Genomic DNA, 22,122 nt, shown 5'->3' with positions numbered 1-22,122 from the left:
ACCCTGCTAAGGGGCGTCCAAGTAAAGGTGGTGGTGCGTGGTGCGATGAAATAACGAGGACACAGGGTTGCAGTCTCTTTACCTCTTTACTGAAGTGTTGTGAATTCCGTTCTTGGGCTCCATCCTGTGGTTGTGAATGGTATTTTGGGGAGTTCTGCTCTTGGGCTCCCTCTGGTGGTTTCAAGTGGAACTTAGCAGCTGCGTTCACTAATCGGTTTCCTGGCCTTGTTATTTAACTGGGCTTTTGGCTTTAGTGGATGCCAGCTGTCAATGTATTTCCTGTGGATTCAGTCCTTTCCTGGAAGTTCTCTGTTGGCCAGTCCATTTTCAGCTTAAGATAAGTCTGCTACTTTTTGGGTGTTTCCCTGCTTATGACCTTCTGTTCAGTTCAATTTATGTCTCTTTTGTCCAGCTTGTCATTATGAAATATTCCGGCTAGTTGGAAGCTCGGGGGTCGCAGATTTGCCCCTCCACACCGTGAGTCGGTGTGGTGGTTATTTTTGTAAACTCTGCGTGGACTTTTAGTTTTTATACTGTCCGCACAGTAGCCTTTTCTATCTCTGTCTATTTAGATAGTATCGGCCTCCTTTGCTAAAAAATCTAGTTTCATTTCTGAGTTTGTCATTTTCCCTCTCCACTCACCGTCAATATTTGTGGGGGGCTATCTTCCTTTGGGGGTTTCTCTGAGGCGAGATAGCTTTCCGTTTCCATCTTCAGGGGTAGCTAGTTCTTAGGCTGTGCCGAGGCGTCTAGGCAGAGATAGGAACGCTCCACGGCTATTTCTAGTGTTGGTGTTAGGAGTAGGGATTGCGGTCAGTAAAGTTACCACCTCCTCAGAGCTAGTCCTATTTTTGTTTTACCCACCAGGTCATTTCAGTGCTGCTCCTTAGCGAGTCCATGATTGGTTTTGCCCACCAGGTCATCTCAGTACCGCTCCGTACCCACCAGGTCATAACACTGAAGGCTTCGGGATCCACAATCCAGAGCACTGCTAACAGGGCTGGCTGAGACCGGCCGGCCCGAAGGCACATCCAGAGTTCCCTTGGCAGGTGGAAATCAGTGCCTACCTACTAGCGCCTGGGTGTTGTAGTACTTCTCTGCTGAGCACCACGGGATAGTCCTCACAACTGTCGTGTGTGTTTCTGTTCTTTCTCTCTCTCCGTCCCCCAGATGATATGGCTAGGATGCACCCGTATGACGGCGTAGGCCTGGAGTTATTTTATAGGGACTCTAGAGACGCCCCTCTCCCACAATTGCCTCCGTTGTCTTCGTTAGGTGTAAAGGTGAGACAGCCAACCTATAGTTAACTGCCCTGCCGTTGGTTCAAAGTAATGCGTAGAGTCTATTACCTCCTCGGCGTTCCGGCTGCCGGCTACGTGCCTCAGAAGGATGTTGCTGATCTTGAGGCACGACTCCTTCTGGTTCTATCTCCCTTGTGCTGTGATCCCATTTCTCACTTCTCCACAATATGCTTCGCTTCATGTCCTTTCTTAGGAGTCTGCCGCTATAAGGCTCAAGCACGGCTCCATAACGTTCTGTCTGTCCTAGGCCACTGTCAGGATCCCACCCCTGACAGGTCCTCTCTCGAGCTCTCCCCAGCTACTTTCCTCCTAACTTCCTGTCCAACCCCCAGTTTTACCCAAGTGTGAGGAGTGGCCTAGTAGATAGGACCTTTGCTCCCCCTGGCGGCCGGAGTGTGAAGTGTACTGTGTGTCTGTGATACCTGCAAGGTGAACTCTTTTAGTGCAATCAGACGTACCATCACTCCCACTCCCCCTGGTGGAAGAGCGACGTTACTGCAACGACCAGACTCTGGGGCGCTGCACTAGCACATACACATAACACCACCATATACACAATTACATTTTTGTGATGCACTTGTCTAGCCAATTTTTTTTACTTCATTCATTGTTGTAACAGACATAGCTGTTTATTTTCACATGAGCTTCACTATTTTATGCCTTTTTTTGGGGTAGATGAGCAGTCATTTTTTTTTAAATGCAATTTATTTTGCCCTACGCGTCTGTGTTAAATTAGTTTTTATGGATTTAATGAGGAAAAAAACAAGAGTTCAATTTTTTTACTCCATTTCCAGTTCACCATGAATAAACTGTTGTTTGTATTATATGGGTTGTTTACTGGTTTGTGACATATATTTTTAATGTGTTTTTTTAATGTGTTAATTGTAATAATTTTTAATTGTTTTTTTGTAATTTTGTTGGAAAATGTTATTTTGTTTTTAACTTTTATTTTACCTTTCACATACAGTTATGTAGAGTTGTACTGTTATGTAGAGATCTACTGGTATGCAGACATATATTACTAGGTACCAGTACACTTTGCCTGTAAGGAAGAAGATTATCATTCAGCTGTATAATATGATATTAAGAGGATAAAAACTTTGATTTGAGAGATCTTCTGTTTCTACACTGTGCTTAGAATGAGTCAGCTAGTCTGTTTTTAATCATGTGATGTCATAAATCTAATGAAGAGGAGAAGAATTAACTGAGTAGAAAGGCAAAATGAGCAATTGTAAGTACACTGTGTTATAAACTATGCTAATTGCAATATATTAAGATGATAACGTTATGATGGGAGTGCTTCTTTAGCCCCTTTCTGACCTCGGACGGGATAGTACGTCCGAGGTCAGATACCCCGCTTTGATGTGGGCTCCGGCGGTGAGCCCACATCAAAGCTGCGACATGTCAGCTGTTTTGAACAGCTGACATGTGTGCGCAATAGCGGCGAGTGGAATCGCGATCCACCCGCCGCTATTAACTAGTTAAATGCCTCTGTCAAACGCTGACAGCGGCATTTAACTACCGCTTCCGCGCGGCCAGAAATGCGCGCATCGCCGACCCTGTCACATGATCGGGGGTCGGCGATGCGTCAGGATGGTAACCATAGAGGTCTTTGAGACCTCTATGGTTAGTGATGCCGGTTTGCTGTGAGTGCCACCCTGTGGTCAGCGCTCATAGCAAGCCTGTAATTAAGCTACATAGGAGCGATCTGCTATGTAGCAGAGCCGATCCAGTAGTGCCAGCTTCTAGCCTCCCATGGAGGCTATTGAAGCATGGCAAAATTAAAAAAAAAAAAAAAAATATGAAATAAATTTTTAAAAATATAAAATTTTAAATCACCCCCCTTTCGCCCCATTCAAAATAAAACAATTAAAATAAAATAACATATACACATATATGGTATCGCCACGTTCAAAATCGCCCGATCTATCAATAAAAGAACAGGATTAACCTGATCGCTAAACGGCGTAGCGAGAAAAAAAATGTAAACGCCAAAATTAGTTTTTTTTGGTCGCTGCAACATTGCATTAAAATGCAATAACGGGCGATCAAAAGAATGTATCTACACCAAAATGGTATCACTAAAGACGTCAGCTCGGCACACAAAAAATAAGCCCTCAACCGACCCCAGATCATGAAAAATGGAGACGCTACTTGTATCGAAAAATGGCACAATTTTTTTTTTTTAGCAAAGTTTGGAATTTTTTTTCACCACTTAAATAAAAAATAACCTAGACATGTTTGATGTCTATGAACTCGTACTGACCTGGAGAATCATGTTGGCAGGTCAGTTTTAGCATTTAATGAACCTAGCAAAAAAGCCAAACAAAAAACACGCACGCGATTGCACTTTTTTTGCAATTTCACCGCACTTGGAATTTTTTTCCCATTTTCTAGTACACGTCATGGTAAAACCAATGATGTCGTTCAAAAGTACTACTTGTCCCGCAAAAAATAATCCCTCACATGGCCATATTGACGGAAAAATAAAAAAGTTATGGCTCTGGGAAGGAGGGGAGTGAAAAACAAAAACTGAAAAACGGAAAATCCCAAGGTCATGAAGGGGTTAAGCAGATAAAATTCTCTTATTTTCTGCAGTGCAGCCTGTGGTTTATTGATAAAGTTCCTGTCTACCATTCTAGAGATCAATTTGAATCCTGGGGAAGACCACACTTCAAAAATGCAAATAATTAACTATATAAAAAAATAACTGCTGAGCATGAAGACATAAGAGACTGGCTGCACATGCGGTATGTCCAAATTGTATTGGATTTGTACAATAAGAAACTGTATTCCTTAACAAAATTCTCAAAAAATGGAAGATAAATCTGGATGTCCTGTGTGGTTACAACAAAATGCCCAAAACGTTAATCAAAAAATGTAACTTCAATAGCAAAACCAAGCACTCCAGATATTTGTCATGCACATTTATGCCATTATATAGTATACATAGTGGACAACAGAGGTACAAGCATGAAGTTTGGAACAGAATGTATAAAAAAAGGAATAACAATGGGTCCTATGAAGAAATCTGGCATCATTTCCTTGTCCTAGAACAGACAAAGGGCTTTCTCAATTATTATGGTTATCTTGAAGTGGTTGAGAACTTCAAAACATGTTGGAATTATTGGAATCATTTGTGGTCACACTCCAACAGGGAAGGTTACCCACATCTCCCATTACCTGAAAGGTCTTTCTCAGAATCAGTGCTAAGAGTCATTTTGAAGCAATGGCAGGAAAGACAAATGAGTGATAAGACCCTCTCTGGGATTCTCCTTCTTCTAGTTAGTGAAAGGACATTTCCATAGAGAATGTAAAAAATGTGAGATCTAAGGTTCAATGATCAATGCAATTTACTGTATCATACATTTTAATAATAAAAACTGTAACATCCGAAAGCAAGGAGGGCTCTACACCGGCCACTTCATTGCTGATTGAGGGATGATCCCCACATGGAGTGAACTAATTATATCTCCATTAATTCTAAATTGCTTGGACAAGTACATGAAATGGTTCTTAGATCACATTGAAAAACTGAAGAACAGACGTCACTTGCAAATAAACATAATGTCTGCAAACGGAAAAATGAATACAATACTCTGAAAAGAAATTTAAAAAAATGTGCATTGTTGCCAATAGAAAAGCAGTCATTTCATAGACAAGGTAATTGTAGTCTTCTTCTGTACTTTCTATAATTACAATGCTAAACTCCAAATGAAAGCCTTCAGAGGATTCTTGTTATCTTAGAGGACGGCACAACAAAGTAAAGGGCAAATATTACCCATCGAATACTTTAGTTTTGTTGCTTTAAATCTCCAAATTATTTATTATATAGTAAATCTTCATTGGGAACCTTCTGTCATTGTTACTTTTTCATTCTTTGTTCACTTACACTATTACAGCAAAAAGTAACCATTACATTAGACATGGCAGATAGGGTCATCCTCACCCCGCTACCAGTCCTGACCGGAGGAAAACAAAAACACCCCAAAACAGGAGAGAACCAGTGATACTGATGAAGACTAGAAACAGTGGCGTAACTAGAGTCAGATCGGCCCCAGTGCCAAATTTGGACTTTGGCCTCCACCTGCTTCTTGGTCAGATGTATGGGCTCATGTAGCCTTCTAGATTGCATAAAGCAGTGTTTCCTAAATCCCAGTCCTCGCGACACCCAACACGTCATGTTTTCAGGATTTGCTTAGTATTGCACAGGTGATAGAATTATTATTAAGGCATCATAAACGGCCACATGTTCTCTCACCTGTGCAATACTAAGGAAAACCTGAAAACATGATCTGTTGGAGGGGCTGTGAAGACAGGTTTGGGAAACACTGCTATAAATATATATTTGTTCACCCACTCACATAATGATGTCCTCCTGTAATGATGTCTCCCATCCCGGGAGTCTTCCTGATATAATTTCGCCTCAACCCAAGCTCCTTCCTGATATAATGGTTCCCATCTTGGGCACCTCCCTGGCATAATGTCCCCCATCCTGGGCACCTCCCTGGCATAATGTCCCCCATCCTGGGCACCATTCTGGTATAATGTCTCTTATCCTGGGTACCTTCGTGGTATAATAGGCACCATCCTGGCCCCTTCTTATAATAATATCCCCCATCTTTGACCCCTTCCAGTAATAGTGTTCCCTATTCTTATCCCGTTCCTAGTATTATGTCTTCCATCCTGGGCACTTTCCTGATATAATGTCCCCCATCCTGGGCACCTTCCTAGTATACTGTCCCCCATCCTGGGCACCTTCCTGCTATAATAGGCACCATCCTGGTTCCTTCCTATAATAATATCCCCATCCTTGACCCCTTCCAGTAATAATGTTCCCTAACCATATCCCCTTCCTGGTATAATGTCTCCCATCCTGGGCACCTTCCTGGTATAATGTCCCCCATCCTGGGCACCTTCCTGGTATAATGTCCCCATCTCGGGCACCTTCCTGGTATAATAGGCACCATCCTGGTCCCTTCCTATAATAATATCCCCCATCCTTGACCCCTTCCAGAAGTAATATTCCCTAACCTTATCCCCTTCCTGGTATAATGTTCCCCTTCCTGAGCCTTTTCCAGTAATAATGTCTAACATCCTGGGCCCCACCCTGGTATAATGTCCCCTCTTCTAGTTCCCATCTTTGAATAATGTCCCACCTTCTGTCACTCTTTTACAACACAGTTAAAGAAAACCAAACTATACTTCTTACCTTTCTCCGCTCCCAAGGAGAGCAGCATCATCTTCAATAGCTGGTGCAGGAACCAGCAGCTGACTTCTACTTGCTCGGCATGGTACATACTGTCACTTCCATGTGCCGCCCTTGACGGGCATACCAACGTAAGCTGCTGGCTTCTGATTGGTTGGCAGATTGTAGTGCAGTGCAGGGAGCCAGTGGGTCTTTGTGCCGCTATACATTTCGGCTGACTGTGCATCCTCAGACACACATTCAGCTGTAATTAGGCATTGGTGTTGGTGGGCTCCTTCCTGCATAGGCCTGGTCCGATCATTACACCCCTGACTATAAAGAAAAGTAAATAAAGGGTGAAGAAAAGGCACAAACCACCTATGTTAAAACTGTATCCTGCAGCATACAGAACTAAAAACTGCATTGTTAACGCTGTTCCAAGAATGATATAAGGCATTAAAGTCCATGATTGGACTTATTTTTTGCAGAAACAGTGCTGCATCTGTAAATGGGCAGTGTCTGGTACTGCGTTCCCCTTGACCCGAATTTAAACACAATCAGTTGGCAATCAGACAGAAAACAACTTAAAACAGACATAAAAAGCTCATCTCACAGCTTCAAGTAAAAATCATTAATAACAATATGTGTTTTTCAGACAATTACTCACAAGTTCTGTTTGGTGTTAAACCACAGCAGACCTTCAATTATGGGGCCACAGTAGTTGCGTTAGGCGGCAAAGAAAAGAATGGGTGGTTCAATTTATTTGCTAAAGTGGTTGTCTTGTAGGAATATGAATTTTGTAATATCTTGTTTTGAAAATTAAAGGAGTTGCCTCATGAAGTTGACCACTAGCCATATGTTCTATTAGAAGCGATACCCTAGCTTGTAAACCACTCTAGGACGAAGAATGGATAAAAGCTAACGTGCCCCCCATTCTATAGTTGTCCCTACAGTATATATAGCCATTCATCTGAATAGCTCCATGTCATATTATGATTGCCCTTTAATAACCAATGCTCTGTGTTGTAATGACCACCATGTACCGCTGTCATGACACCAAGCTAACTGGCTCTCTGGTACCCAGTCATGTGACCGAAAGTATGCGATTTGCATACTTCCCGTCACATTCCGCCACTAGATAAGTTGGTCCTCACTCAATTCATTTGTATAGTGTGAGGCCACGTATGTCTAGTCAGCACATGACCTCATGTATGTAGTGATTTGCGAACCCGAACAGAAAAGTTCGGGGTCCGTACTAATCACATAGTGTTCGAGCACAGACTTTTCCAGGACATCCATGTTAATGTTCTGGTTCAGTAGCCCGAATATCAGATGTTTCCGACGCGGTCATGTGCATGGCAGTGTGAGAAACACCAGTATAACTGTGTTTTTTTATTTTTATTTCAAATAAAGGAGCTGTGTCTTTTTTACAATCTAACTATGGGGTTAATAATGGTGGTGTCATATAGGCGCCTCTCCATTACTAACCTGTGTGATTGTGTCAGTTGCCATAAAACAGCTGACATCAATCCCACAACTATTACCACACTTGCCACCACAGCAGGGCAAGTGGGAAGAGCCAGGCAAAGTGCCAGAATTGTTCCCATTTTGGAACATCTTTGTACATTTTTTATAAACACCATCTAACTTTTCGTATTAAATATATCAAATTTAATAGCTTTGTTCCTCTTGTTCTATAAACCGCACCCCTGAAGTCATATGTTACCTGTAACAGGTGTCAAATCAGCCTGTATGAACGATTGTTGGTGGCAGCTAGTAGTTCCTTTTGTTATTGTGGAGTAGGCAATTATCATATCGGGGTATTTATATATTCCATGCATTGGAAACTGAGGTGTATTTACCATACGCTCACTGTGAGTTCCCGAATAACCAGCATAGTAGTGGAAGCAGCCAATTACAGAATTGTTCTGATGATTGGAGGCAGCGGAGTTGCATCTACCTGACAAATTGGTGGCAGCCGTGGGATCTGCGTGATCTCTCCAGTGTTATCCGTGACAAACTGATGGCAGCTATGGGATCTGCGCAATTCTGCTGCTCTCCTGACAAACTGGTGGCAGCAATGGGATCTGTGTGATCCCTCCAGTGTCAAACCTGACACTCACCTTATTACCCACCTCTCTGGCTCATCCATATGGTGTAATAACGTGTGCAGTGACCTTGTGTAACACCACAGGTAACCAGCTGTTACAGTGGCATTGCTTTCCTCATGGGGAGAGTGATGTCATGCTTGGAAGCAAGGAAGGATTCCTTTTATCAGGTATCACAAACAAGCAACATGTTCTTACTCTAGGCTAGAAGGGGGAGCTCTGAACAAGCTTGTGGGTGGCTCCCCTATATATATTCCGGCTGGAGGGAAAGTAAGTTAGTCTGTCACAGAGTAGTGAGGAGAGAGGAAGAGACAAAGAGAGTTGGTAAGACTGAAGGGGCCGTGCAGCCACGTGAGGTGCTGCAGCTCCTGGAAAGGAAAGAGAAAAGGATGGAACAGTTTGTAGAGAGCATGAAGGAGGAAAAGGAGCAAAGGATAGTGAAGAGCTGGAGAAAGAAACTGCGACTGAGCTTCCTCCACACTGAGCGCAGATACCGTTAGCTGGAAGACCAAGGTTGTGGGGATAACTCTATGCCCCACGGCAGAAACCAGCAGACAGCAGATAGCAAGTTATCTGTCCACCATTACCACCTGAAGACACAGTAGCAGATAGAGCCTGGGTCGTGATAGAAATCCTGTAAAAAGGCTCGAGTTACCTGTCATGCGGGTTAGTGTCCCACCTAAAGGTGGGATTTGAGAACGTGAGGACCTTGTGAGGCCTAAGACAGCAAGGGAATACATCATCGTGCTAGAAGGAAGGCTTCCAACCCCACCTGGTTAGGGGGATTCTAGACTCGCTTCCAAGCTGGCTGGACCATACAAGCACCTGTGATCCAGTACCCTGGACTGTGGCTGTCTACCATCAGTAAACCAGGTAAACAGACTGCAACCCGGTGTCCTCCGTTTATTTTCCAGCACCGCACCATCCTTGCCAAACACACCGAGAGCCCTGGGGACCCAGCTTCACCTGGGGGAAGCCATACCATCCCCGCTACCATAATATCACCCCAGAGGACCCCTTTAAGCAGCGTTAGTCACCCCTGACAGAGTTCCACAGATGGCATCACAAACTTTTACTTCACAAACTCCTTTAAAGACCGTCCCTTTAACATGGGAACCCAGGGCCATGGCCGTGACACATCCCTTTAAGTGCTGGACCTGGTAGCGAGTACCCCACGGCCCTGGCGGGCCTTCCACTTGCGTGCACATGACCAGAACTGTAGATTCTAGTGCAAGCATCAGCAATAAGAAGATTCAGTGAGGAGTGGAAAGGCTGGAGAGATGAACACTAAGATAAGTTTAACAATTTTAAAAAAAAATTTTAATATCCACTTTCGTTTCAGAAAAAGGAAACCAGCAGCATCTGCATTTTGACAAATGCAAATTTTTGTAGAATTCAATAACACTTGAATATACTTGCTCATTTCTAAATACCGGTAATGTCAAATCAGTGGCAGTTGGACTGGCAATCCCTTGACAGCTGAGTCAGAACAGCACAGCTCCATACATTGTGTGTTAAGCACCTGTCCTGGATCTGTGCTCTGCACCCTGGTCTGCTAGACTTTTTTGAGTTCCACATCAGGTTTTGCAAATAGCCTGGCGTGTTCCCATTTGTTGCATTTCCAAGGTCTATATAAGATCTGCCAAGACACACAGCTGAGTCTTGGTATTAAGACTTGCTAGTAACTTCTTTAGTTATCTGTGCATAGTACCTGTTAGTGGTTTCCCAGATTTCACTTGTTTGTCTGTGGCTTCCAATAAACAGGTGATCTCTAGGACTTCACCTGTTTCTCTGAGGCTTCCTCTATTTTTGACAACCAGCCAAGCTAAAACAAACAGCTTGGGACTGCTATTCTCAGGCTGGTAAGGGGCCATGTCAGTAGCGTAGCTACTGGGGGGGCAGAGGGGGCCATCGCCCCGGGCCCCGCGCCCTGAAGGGGCCCACCCGGAGCTACGCTACTGTAACTGTATCGGCACGCGCAGCACGCCGATGCAGTTACATTCTGCAGCAGAGCAGGGAGAATCGATCTCCCTGCTCCACTGCTCGGCTGCTATGGGGCCCCTGAGCAGGCGGGGGGGCCCGGTGCCAGCAGTGGGCCCCCCGCCCATCATCGCATGGTGAGCTGTATCGGCATCTCGCTGATACAGCTGACCGCGGTGATGAGGGAAGGAGCGCTGCGCTGCACTCCTCCCATCATCCCCCACACCGTCTGACAGCGGGCGCGATGACGTCACCGCCCAGCGCCCACTGTCAGATGAGTGGGAGCAGGAGCAGGAAGCACCGCTGGAACAAGGAGGAAGAGAGGTGGGTATTTATTTACTGTGTTTTATATGGGGGCTGTCTGATCTGCCTATGGGGGGGTGCTGCCTTACTCTACAGGATCTGCCTATGGGGGGAATGCTGCCTTATTCTACAGTATCTGCCTATAGGGGGGAGTGCTGCCTAATATACAGGATCTGCTTATAGGGGGGAGTGCTGCCTTATATACAGGATCTGCCTATAGGGGGGGAGTGCTGCCTTATATACAGGATCTGCCTATAGGGGGGAGTGCTGCCTTATATACAGGATCTGCCTATGGGGTGAGTGCTGCCTTATATACAGGATCTGCCTATAGGGGGGGAGTGCTGCCTTATATACAGGATCTGCCTATAGGAGGGAGTGCTGCCTTATATACAGGATCTGCCTATAGGGGGGGAGTACTGCCTTATATACAGGATCTGCCTATAGGGGGGGAGTGCTGCCTTATATACAGGATCTGCCTATAGGGGGGAGTGCTGCCTTATATACAGGATCTGCCTATGGGGTGAGTGCTGCCTTATATACAGGATCTGCCTATAGGGGGGGAGTGCTGCCTTATATACAGGATCTGCCTATAGGAGGGAGTGCTGCCTTATATACAGGATCTGCCTATAGGGGGGGAGTACTGCCTTATATACAGGATCTGCCTATAGAGGTGTAGTGCTGCCTTATATACAGGATCTGCCTATAGGGGGGAGTGCAGCCTTATATACAGGATCTGCCTATAGGGGGGAGTGCTGCCTTATATACAGGATCTGCCTATAGAGGTGGAGTGCTGCCTTATATACAGGATCTGCCTATAGGGGGAGTGCTACCTTATATACAGGATCTGCCTATGGGGGGTGAGTGCTGCCTTATATACAGGATCTGCCTATAGGGGTGGAGTGCTGCCTTATATACAGGATCTGCCTATGGGGGAGTGCTGCCTTATATACAGGATCTGCTTATAGGGGGGAGTGCTGCCTTATATACAGGATCTGCCTATGGGGGGAGTGCTGCCTTATATACAGTATCTGCCTATAGGGGGGGAGTTCTGCCTTATATACAGGATCTGCCTATAGGGGGGAGTGCTGCCTTATTCTACAGGATCTGTCTATGGGGGGAGTGCTGTCTTATATACAGGATCTGCCTATAGGGGGGGAGTGCTGCCTTATTCTACAGGATCTGCCTAAGGGGGGGAGTGCTGCCTTATATACAGGATCTTCCTATAGGGGGGAGTGCTGCCTTATTCTACAGGATCTGCTTATGGGGGGAGTGCTGCCTTATTCTACAGGATCTGCCTATAGGGGGTGCTGCTTTAAACTACAGGGTCTGCCTATAGGGGTGCTGCCTTGTGCTATATTGAGGACTATCTGGCACATTATACTATATGGAGGTTATCTATGGGGGCCATCATACAGTGTGGGGATTACAATGTTGGAGCCATCAAACAGTTTGAAGGCTACTAAGGGGTCAGTATACTGTGTGGGTGGTACTATACAGTTAGGGGGCATTATACTGTGTATAGGGGAGCTGTCCAGGTGGGAGACTCGGGACATTATTAAATGTAAAGTGAGCACTTATTGTAATAGGGGAACTCAGGTTACTTTGACTATAAAAGGGGCACACAGGGCATTATTACTTTCTAGGGGGCAAAATGTGGGCTCTGTTTTCTAGGGCACTTGCACCCGGCATTACTATATTATAGAGGGGTGCTTTAGAATTTAGAGGGTACAGAGAACCATAGAGTAGGTGCAGTAATAGGATCACATATGGCAGCAGAGGCTCAGTATTGGGGTATCAGGTGGAGTAATAGGGACACATACGGCAGCAGCGGCTCGGTATTGGGGTATCAGGTGCAGTAATAGGGTCACATACGGCAGCAGCAGCTTAGTATTGGGGTATCAGGTGCAGTAATAGGGACACATACGGCAGCAGCGGCTCAGTATTGGGGTATCAGGTGGAGTAATAGGGTGCACATACGGCAGCAGCGGCTCAGTATTGGGGTATCAGGTGCAGTAATAGGCACACATATGGCAGCTGCGGCTCAGTATTGGGGTATCAGCAGGATGAGGAGTTTGTGCAGGTTGGGAATAGATGGGGCTGGAATATGAGAAGTGAAACGTGCCTTTGTTGTTTTCTCTGCAGACAAGTTGCAGCTGGAAGATGTCATGTCGGTCTGGGCCAGATGGAAAAGACGTGAAAAGTGACGATTCCATCATAAAGAACGTCAGCGGTAAGTCATTATCTATAACTGTGCTGTGATCTCTTACATGTTCTGTAGGGCTTCAGTAATAGCGGGTTCATCTGCTGAGGTTCTCCTCCAGTATTAGGGCGAGTCATCGAGTTGTAATCAAGGTTACCTGGTTAGGGGCCCACTCAGAAGCTTCGCCCCCCCTGTACCAAAACCCTAGCTATGCCTCTGGGCCATGTATATTTGACCCCCAGCCTAAAAATAGCAGCCCTCAGCCACCCCAAAAAAGGCACATCTATTAGATGCACCAATTCTGGTGCTTTGCCTGGCTCTTCCCACTTGCCCTGTGGCAGTGGCAAGTGAGGTTAATATTTGTGGGGTTAATATCACCTTTGTGGATCGCCCCCAGGTGCAGGGCAGTGGGGTACTCGGTACCGGGTCCCTCTGTCTCGGTTCTGGGGATGTCACGGTGGCCCGACCCAGTCCGTGGCCCTGCTAAGGAGCGCCCAATTAAAGGTGATAGTTTGTCAAGTGTTCGTGACGCCACCTGTGGTGTTCGGTCAGGGTGACCGACGCTGCTAGGGGTCTGCTGGGGTGATGGAATGGCAGCTAGATGTTATACCTTCCCACAGGTGAAGTATGTCCCCAGGGCTTCCCTTGAAGAGTAGGTGGTGATGGTGGACGTGCGATGAATAATGAGGACACAAAGGTTGCAGTCTCTTTACCTTTTACTGAAGACTTCAATGTCCACAGTCCAGAGCACTGTTCACAGGGCTGGCTGAATCCGGCCGGTCCGAAGGCACATCCAGAGTTCCCTTATCCAGGTGTAAATCAGTAGCCTTCCTGTTGTGAATTTGGATTCTGGGCTCCCCCGGTGGCTACTGGTGGAATTGAACTTGTGACATCATCTTCCCTGTTCACCTGTTCTGATTAGATCTGGGTGTCGCTATATAACCTGGCTTCTCTGTTAGATGCTTGCCGGTCAACAATGTTATCAGAAGCCTCTCTGTGCTTGTTCCTGCTCCCAGACATCTACTAGATAAGTTGGACATTCGTCCATGTTTTGTTTTTGTATTTTGGTTCCAGTTCACAGCTGCAGTTTCGTTACTGTGTCTGGAAAGCTCTTGTTGATCAGGAATTGCCACTCTGGTATTATGAGTTAATGCCAGAGTCCTAAAGTAATTTCTGGATGTGTTTTGTTAGGGTTTTCTACTGACCATGAAAGTATGCTTTCTGTCTTCTGCTATCTAGAAAGCGGACCTCAAATTTGCTAAAACTATTTTCCTGCTGCGTTTGTTGTTTCATCTCATATCACCGCCAATATATGTGGGGGGCTTCTGTCTCCTTTTGGGCATTTCTCTAGAGGTGAGTCAGGTCTTATATTTCCCTCTGCTAGCATTATTTAGTTCTCCGGCCGGCGCTGGGCATATAGGGATAAAAAGTAGGACATGCTACCTGGCTACTTCTAGATGATGCGGTAGGTTTAGTTCATGGTCAGTACAGTTACATCTTCCAAGAGCTTGTTCCTATAGAGGCTTATGCTAGTTCTCTGGCCATGGAGATCATGACAGTTTGACCGGCCCACTAAAGGGTTAAAATCCTTGGCTGAGAAAGGAGAGAAATAAGAAGTCTGCTGAGAGTTTTTTTTTTTTTTTTTTTCCTCTGTGCTCTTAATTGGATCACTTGCCAGTCTGTCTATGCTGCAGTCTTTCTTTTTTTTCTCTCTCCTTATAATCTTTGAATGGCTTTGTGTTCACCTGTTAATAATGGATCTTCAGAGTGTAACTGCAGGTTTGAATAATCTCACCACGAAAGTACAAAATTTGCAAGATTTTATTATTCATGCTCCGGTATCTGAGCCGAGAATTCCGTTGCCGGAATTCTTCTCAGGGAATAGATCTAGCTTTCAGAATTTTAGAAATAATTGTAAGCTATTTTTGTCCCTGAAATCTCGTTCTGCTGGAGACTCTGCACAGCAGGTTGGGATTGTGATTTCCTTGCTCCGCGGCGACCCTCAAGACTGGGCTTTTGCATTGGCACCAGGGGATCCTGCGTTGCGCAATGTGGATGCGTTTTTTTTGGCCTTGGGCTTGCTGTATGAGGAACCTCATTTGGAACTTCAGGCAGAAAAAACTTTGATGTCCCTATCGCAGGGGCAAGATGAAGCTGAAATTTACTGCCAAAGATTCCGTAAATGGTCTGTGCTTACTCAGTGGAATGAGTGTGCCTTGGCGGCTACTTTCAGAGAGGGTCTCTCTGATGCCATTAAGGATGTTATGGTGGGGTTCCCTGTGCCTGCGGGTCTGAATGAGTCCATGACAATGGCCATTCAGATCGATAGGCGTCTGCGGGAGCGCAAACCTGTGCACCATCTGGCGGTGTCCACTGAGAAGACGCCAGAAAGCATGCAGTGTGATAGAATTCTGTCCAGAAGCGAGCGGCAGAATTTTAGACGGAAAAATGGGTTGTGTTTCTATTGAAGGGGATTGACTCCACCCCATTGGCTAATAATAAACCACAATACTGGACACAAGTAACTATGCGTGTTAATCCGGATCACCAGGAGATTATTCGTTTTCTGGTGCTGTATAATCTACATGATGATTTGGTGCTAGGATTGCCATGGCTGCAGTCTCACAACCCAGTCCTTGACTGGAGAGCTATGTCTGTGTTGAGCTGGGGATGTAAGGGGACTCATGGGGACGTACCTTTGGTGTCCATTTCATCATCTATTCCCTCTGAAATCCCTGAGTTCCTGTCTGATTATCGTGACGTCTTTGAAGAACCCAAGCTGGGTTCACTACCTCCGCACCGTGAGTGCGATTGTGCTATAGATTTAATTCCGGGTAGTAAATACCCAAAGGGTCGTTTATTTAATCTGTCTGTGCCTGAACATACTGCTATGCGAGAATATATAAAGGAGTCCTTGGAAAAGGGACATATTCGTCCATCGTCATCTCCCTTAGGAGCCGGTTTTTTCTTTGTGTCAAAAAAAGACGGCTCTTTGAGACCATGTATTGATTATCGGCTTTTGAATAAAATCACGGTTAAATATCAATACCCATTGCCGTTGCTGACTGATTTGTTTGCTCGCATAAAGGGGGCCAAGTGGTTCTCTAAGATTGATCTCCGTGGGGCGTATAATTTGGTGCGGATCAGGCAGGGGGATGAGTGGAAAACCGCATTTAATACGCCCGAGGGCCACTTTGAGTATTTGGTGATGCCTTTTGGTCTTTCTAATGCCCCTTCAGTCTTCCAGTCCTTTATGCATGATATTTTCCGCGATTTTTTGGATAAATTTATGATAGTGTATCTGGATGATATTCTGATTTTTTCGGATGACTGGGACTCTCATGTCCGGCAAGTTAAGAGGGTTTTTCAGGTTTTGCGGTCTAATTCTCTGTGTGTCAAGGGTTCTAAGTGCGTTTTTGGGGTTCAGAGAATTTCCTTTTTGGGATATATTTTTTCTCCCTCTTCCATTGAGATGGATCCTGTCAAGGTTCAAGCTATTTGTGATTGGACGCAGCCCTCTTCTCTTAAAAGTCTTCAGAAATTTTTGGGCTTTGCCAACTTTTATCGTCGATTTATTTCTGGTTTTTCGGATGTCGTTAAGCCATTGACCGATTTGACTAGACAGGGTGCTGATGTTGCTAATTGGTCCCCTGATGCTGTGGAGGCCTTTCAGGAGCTTAAGCGCCGTTTTTCTTCTGCCCCTGTGTTGCGTCAGCCTGATGTGACTCTTCCTTTTCAGGTTGAGGTCGACGCTTCTGAGATCGGAGCTGGGGCAGTGTTGTCGCAGAAAAGTTTTGACTGCGCTGTGATGAGGCCTTGTGCCTTCTTTTCCCGTAAATTTTCGCCCGCTGAGCGGAATTATGATGTTGGGAATCGGGAGCTTTTGGCCATGAAGTGGGCGTTTGAGGAGTGGCGCCATTGGCTCGAGGGGGCCAGACATCAGGTGGTGGTATTGACTGACCACAAAAATTTGATTTATCTTGAGACCGCCAGGCGCCTGAATCCTAGACAGGCGCGCTGGTCATTATTTTTTTCTCGGTTTAATTTTGTGGTATCGTACCTACCAGGTTCTAAGAATGTTAAGGCGGATGCCCTTTCTAGGAGTTTTGAGCCTGATTCACCTGGCAACTCTGACCCCACAGGTATTCTTAAGGAGGGAGTTATCTTGTCAGCTGTTTCTCCAGACCTGCGGCGGGCCTTGCAGGAGTTTCAGGCGGATAGACCGGATCGTTGTCCGCCTGATAGGCTGTTTGTTCCTGATGATTGGACCAGTAAAGTCATCTCTGAGGTGCATTCTTCTGCGTTGGCAGGTCATCCTGGAATTTTTGGTACCAGGGATTTGGTGGCAAGATCCTTCTGGTGGCCTTCCCTGTCACGAGATGTGCGAGGCTTTGTGCAGTCTTGTGACGTTTGTGCTCGGGCCAAGCCTTGTTGTTCTCGGGCTAGTGGATTATTGTTGCCCTTGCCTATTCCTAAGAGGCCTTGGACACACATCTCGATGGATTTTATTTCAGATCTGCCTGTTTCTCAGAAGATGTCTGTCATCTGGGTGGTGTGTGACCGTTTTTCTAAGATGGTTCATTTGGTTCCCCTGCCCAAATTGCCTTCTTCTTCCGAGTTGGTGCCCCTGTTTTTTCAAAATGTTGTTCGTTTGCATGGTATTCCTGAGAATATCGTTTCTGACAGAGGAACCCAATTTGTGTCTAGATTTTGGCGGGCATTTTGTGCTAGGATGGGCATAGATTTGTCTTTTTCGTCTGCTTTTCACCCTCAGACTAATGGCCAGACCGAGCGGACTAATCAGACCCTGGAGACATATCTGAGGTGTTTTGTGTCTGCTGACCAGGATGATTGGGTTGCTTTTTTGCCATTGGCGGAGTTCGCCCTCAATAATCGGGCCAGCTCTGCCACCTTGGTTTCCCCGTTTTTCTGTAATTCGGGGTTCCATCCTCGATTTTCCTCCGGTCAGATGGAATCCTCGGATTGTCCTGGAGTGGATGCGGTGGTGGAGAGATTGCATCATATCTGGGGGCAGGTGATGGACAATTTAAAGTTGTCCCAGGAGAAGACTCAGCTTTTTGCCAACCGTCACCGTCGTGTTGGTCCTCGGCTTTGTGTTGGAGATTTGGTGTGGTTGTCTTCTCGTTTTGTCCCTATGAGGGTCTCATCTCCTAAGTTTAAGCCTCGGTTCATCGGTCCGTATAAAATATTGGAGATTCTTAACCCTGTTTCCTTCCGTTTGGACCTCCCTGCATCCTTTTCTATTCATAACGTTTTTCATCGGTCGTTATTGCGCAGGTATGAGGCACCGGTTGTGCCTTCCGTTGAGCCTCCTGCTCCGGTGTTGGTTGAGGGTGAGTTGGAGTACGTTGTGGAAAAAATCCTAGACTCCCGTGTTTCCAGACGGAGACTCCAGTATCTGGTCAAGTGGAAGGGATACGGCCAGGAGGATAATTCTTGGGTCACTGCATCTGATGTTCATGCCTCTGATCTGGTTCGTGCCTTTCATAGGGCCCATCCTGATCGCCCTGGTGGTTCTGGTGAGGGTTCGGTGCCCCCTCCTTGAGGGGGGGGTACTGTTGTGAATTTGGATTCTGGGCTCCCCCGGTGGCTACTGGTGGAATTGAACTTGTGACATCATCTTCCCTGTTCACCTGTTCTGATTAGATCTGGGTGTCGCTATATAACCTGGCTTCTCTGTTAGATGCTTGCCGGTCAACAATGTTATCAGAAGCCTCTCTGTGCTTGTTCCTGCTCCCAGACATCTACTAGATAAGTTGGACATTCGTCCATGTTTTGTTTTTGTATTTTGGTTCCAGTTCACAGCTGCAGTTTCGTTACTGTGTCTGGAAAGCTCTTGTTGATCAGGAATTGCCACTCTGGTATTATGAGTTAATGCCAGAGTCCTAAAGTAATTTCTGGATGTGTTTTGTTAGGGTTTTCTACTGACCATGAAAGTATGCTTTCTGTCTTCTGCTATCTAGAAAGCGGACCTCAAATTTGCTAAAACTATTTTCCTGCTGCGTTTGTTGTTTCATCTCATATCACCGCCAATATATGTGGGGGGCTTCTGTCTCCTTTTGGGCATTTCTCTAGAGGTGAGTCAGGTCTTATATTTCCCTCTGCTAGCATTATTTAGTTCTCCGGCCGGCGCTGGGCATATAGGGATAAAAAGTAGGACATGCTACCTGGCTACTTCTAGATGATGCGGTAGGTTTAGTTCATGGTCAGTACAGTTACATCTTCCAAGAGCTTGTTCCTATAGAGGCTTATGCTAGTTCTCTGGCCATGGAGATCATGACACCTTCCTACTAGCGCCTGTGTGTTGAAGTACCTCCCTGCTGAGCACCACGGGATAGTCCTCTCAACTGTCGTGTATGTTTCTATTTCTCTCTCTCCGTCCCCCAGATGGTATGGATAGGACGACACGTATGACGGGGTAGGCCTGGAGCTATTTTATAGGGACCCTAGAGACGCCCCTCTCCCACAATTTCCCTCCGTTGTCTTCATTAGGCTAAAGGTTGGGCAGCCAACTTGGAATTAACTGTCCTGCCGTTGTTTGAAGTAATGCGTACATCAGGGGTGTCAAACTGCATTCCTCAAGGGCTGCAAACAGGTCATGTTTTCAGTATTTACTTGTATTGCACAGGTGATAATTTAATCACCTGAACAGAATGATTCCAGCACCTTGTGCAATGAGAAGGAAATCTTGAAAACACGCATGGTTTGAGGCCCTCGAGGAATGCAGTTTGACATCCCTGGCGTAGATCCTATTACTCCTTCTTTCTTTCGGCCACCGGCTACGTGCCTCAGAAGGATGGTGCCGATCTTAAGGCAGGACTCCTCCTGGTATTATCTCCTTGTGCTTTGATCTCGTTTCTCACTTCTCCACAATATACTTCGCTTCTTGTCCTTCCTTAGGATGCTGCCGCAATGAGGTGCAGGCGCAGCTCCGTAATGTTCTATCTCTTGCTATGTCTCTGTCAGGATCCCACCCCTGACAGGGACCTCTGTCTGCAGCTCAGATGTTCCTCCTTCTCCCCCTGTCTGCCTGTCAGGTCTTCTCTGGGTCGAACCCAGGTAGCTTTCTCACTAACTTCCTATCCAACCCCCAGTTTTACCCGAGTGTGAGGAGTGGCCTAATAGATAGAACCTATTGCTCCCCCTGGTGGCCGGAGTGTGAAGTGTAGTGTGTGACTGATACCTGGTCAGGTGAACTCCTTTAGTACCATCAGATGTACCATCACTCCCCCTGGTGGAAGAGCGACAGTACTGCAACGACCAGGACTCTGGGGCGCTGCACTCCCCCCCGTTAAATCCAGTACTCCCGGACTGGGAAAAGAAGAACAACAATACATGTTAGCAAAAGACATACAAAATTTTTGGAATGCTGTAAACAAGTAAATATAACAATGCTTCCCTTTATGGGAGGTGAGAACACTTGAACATTGCAAACAAAAACTTATTTACATTGTGCTTAAGATTTTATATAACACTTATTAATTAACTAACTATAAATAACCGTTATTACCCATACGGGTATACTATCTACTAAGTGCAAATACAAAACAGTACTTTTCCTTTAAGGGCGTGTACCAACTAAAGGTATGCTACAAAACTCTAAAGTATAAATCAACATTTTCTTCATTTCTCTAAGTGCAAGGTCTATCAACCATCTATCTATGGCTCTCTGGAGGACTCACTAACCCCTACGGGTTCACTTTATTGAAATTCGGCTTTCAACTTTCTCTTGTCTTCAATTTCTAAAGTACGTCATTAAACATTTCTTATTACTATCTGGCTAACTACATACTACTACTATGTAAAACATTATCACTATTCAACTTTCTTAAGGCAACATTATCATGTTTTAGGCTAAGTGCAACAAATGAACATTCCCTTTAAGAGGAAACCAAGTCTCTTCTGAGGTAGTGCAAAATATCAATTTGCAAGTCTGTTTAAAGCAAGAACTTTCACGCTGTAATCAGGAACAGTCTATTCAAAAAGCTCCTCTTTTTGTAAAACCAGTAGGGAGCACCTTTAAGAAGGTGCAAACTATGTACAGCAACAGTTTGTGAATCATTCACCGTCCATGATTCGGCAGTCTTTGATAAACGTGGAAAACTTGTGCAAAAACATAAAACAATAGGGATCCCGGGTCAACAAAGGGATCCCTTTAAAAAGTAACCCTTAATGGGTGTAGCAGCAAAACAACAGGAAAAGTTTTAAAATAACTATATACATACTCAGGTTTCCGAGGCTCATCCTCATAGTAGGTTGCAAGGCATCAGTTGGTAGTGAACACTTCCTGACCGGGGAAGCTTCGGTTCCATGCTCTGGTCTAATGCGGTGTCAGTGTCATTGGTTCGTCTCTCAGGTGCGGCCAGATCACTAGGAGTCTGGATTCGAATGTCAGTTTTGGAAGCCAGTTCAGTGGCGGCAATAATGCACGCAGTGGTGGTAGTGTTAGGATTTGTCAGTTCAGAGTTAGCCGTAGTCAGGACAGGGGGTGGCGCTACCGCAGGCTCACATCACTTAACATTTCGAGAGCACCAGCCTTGCGCACTCCGAAGGCGAGTGTAGGTCACCTGGTCCCCTGGTAAGATTCGGTTCCGATACCCATCGCGGTATTGGACCTCCACGTCATAGCTGGTAACAAAGACTTCAGTCGGTAGTCCCGGTGTAACAGGCCAAAGTAACCCCGTCCCAGATTAACCCCGGGTATAATTTGGCCTAGGCCAGAGTATACCCCGGGGTATAAACTGGCCTAGGCCAAACTATACCCAGGCATAAAATGGCCTAGGCCAAACTATACCCCGGGGTGTAAAATAGCCTAGGCCAAACTATACCCCTCCAGGCCACATTATACCCCCCAGGGTTAAAGTGGCCTAGGCTACATTTAACCCTGGGTATATTTTGGCCTAGGCCAAACTATACCTAAGGATGTAAAACAGCCTAGGCCAAACTATAACAGGCCACACTATACCCTCAGGCCAGACTATAGCCTTTTACTGGTTGCTATGGGATTTTACATGGCCACTT

This window comes from Ranitomeya variabilis, chromosome 4 (genome assembly GCF_051348905.1).
Source record: "Ranitomeya variabilis isolate aRanVar5 chromosome 4, aRanVar5.hap1, whole genome shotgun sequence".
NCBI lineage: Eukaryota > Metazoa > Chordata > Amphibia > Anura > Dendrobatidae > Ranitomeya > Ranitomeya variabilis.
Note: the sequence above shows the minus strand (reverse complement) of the source record.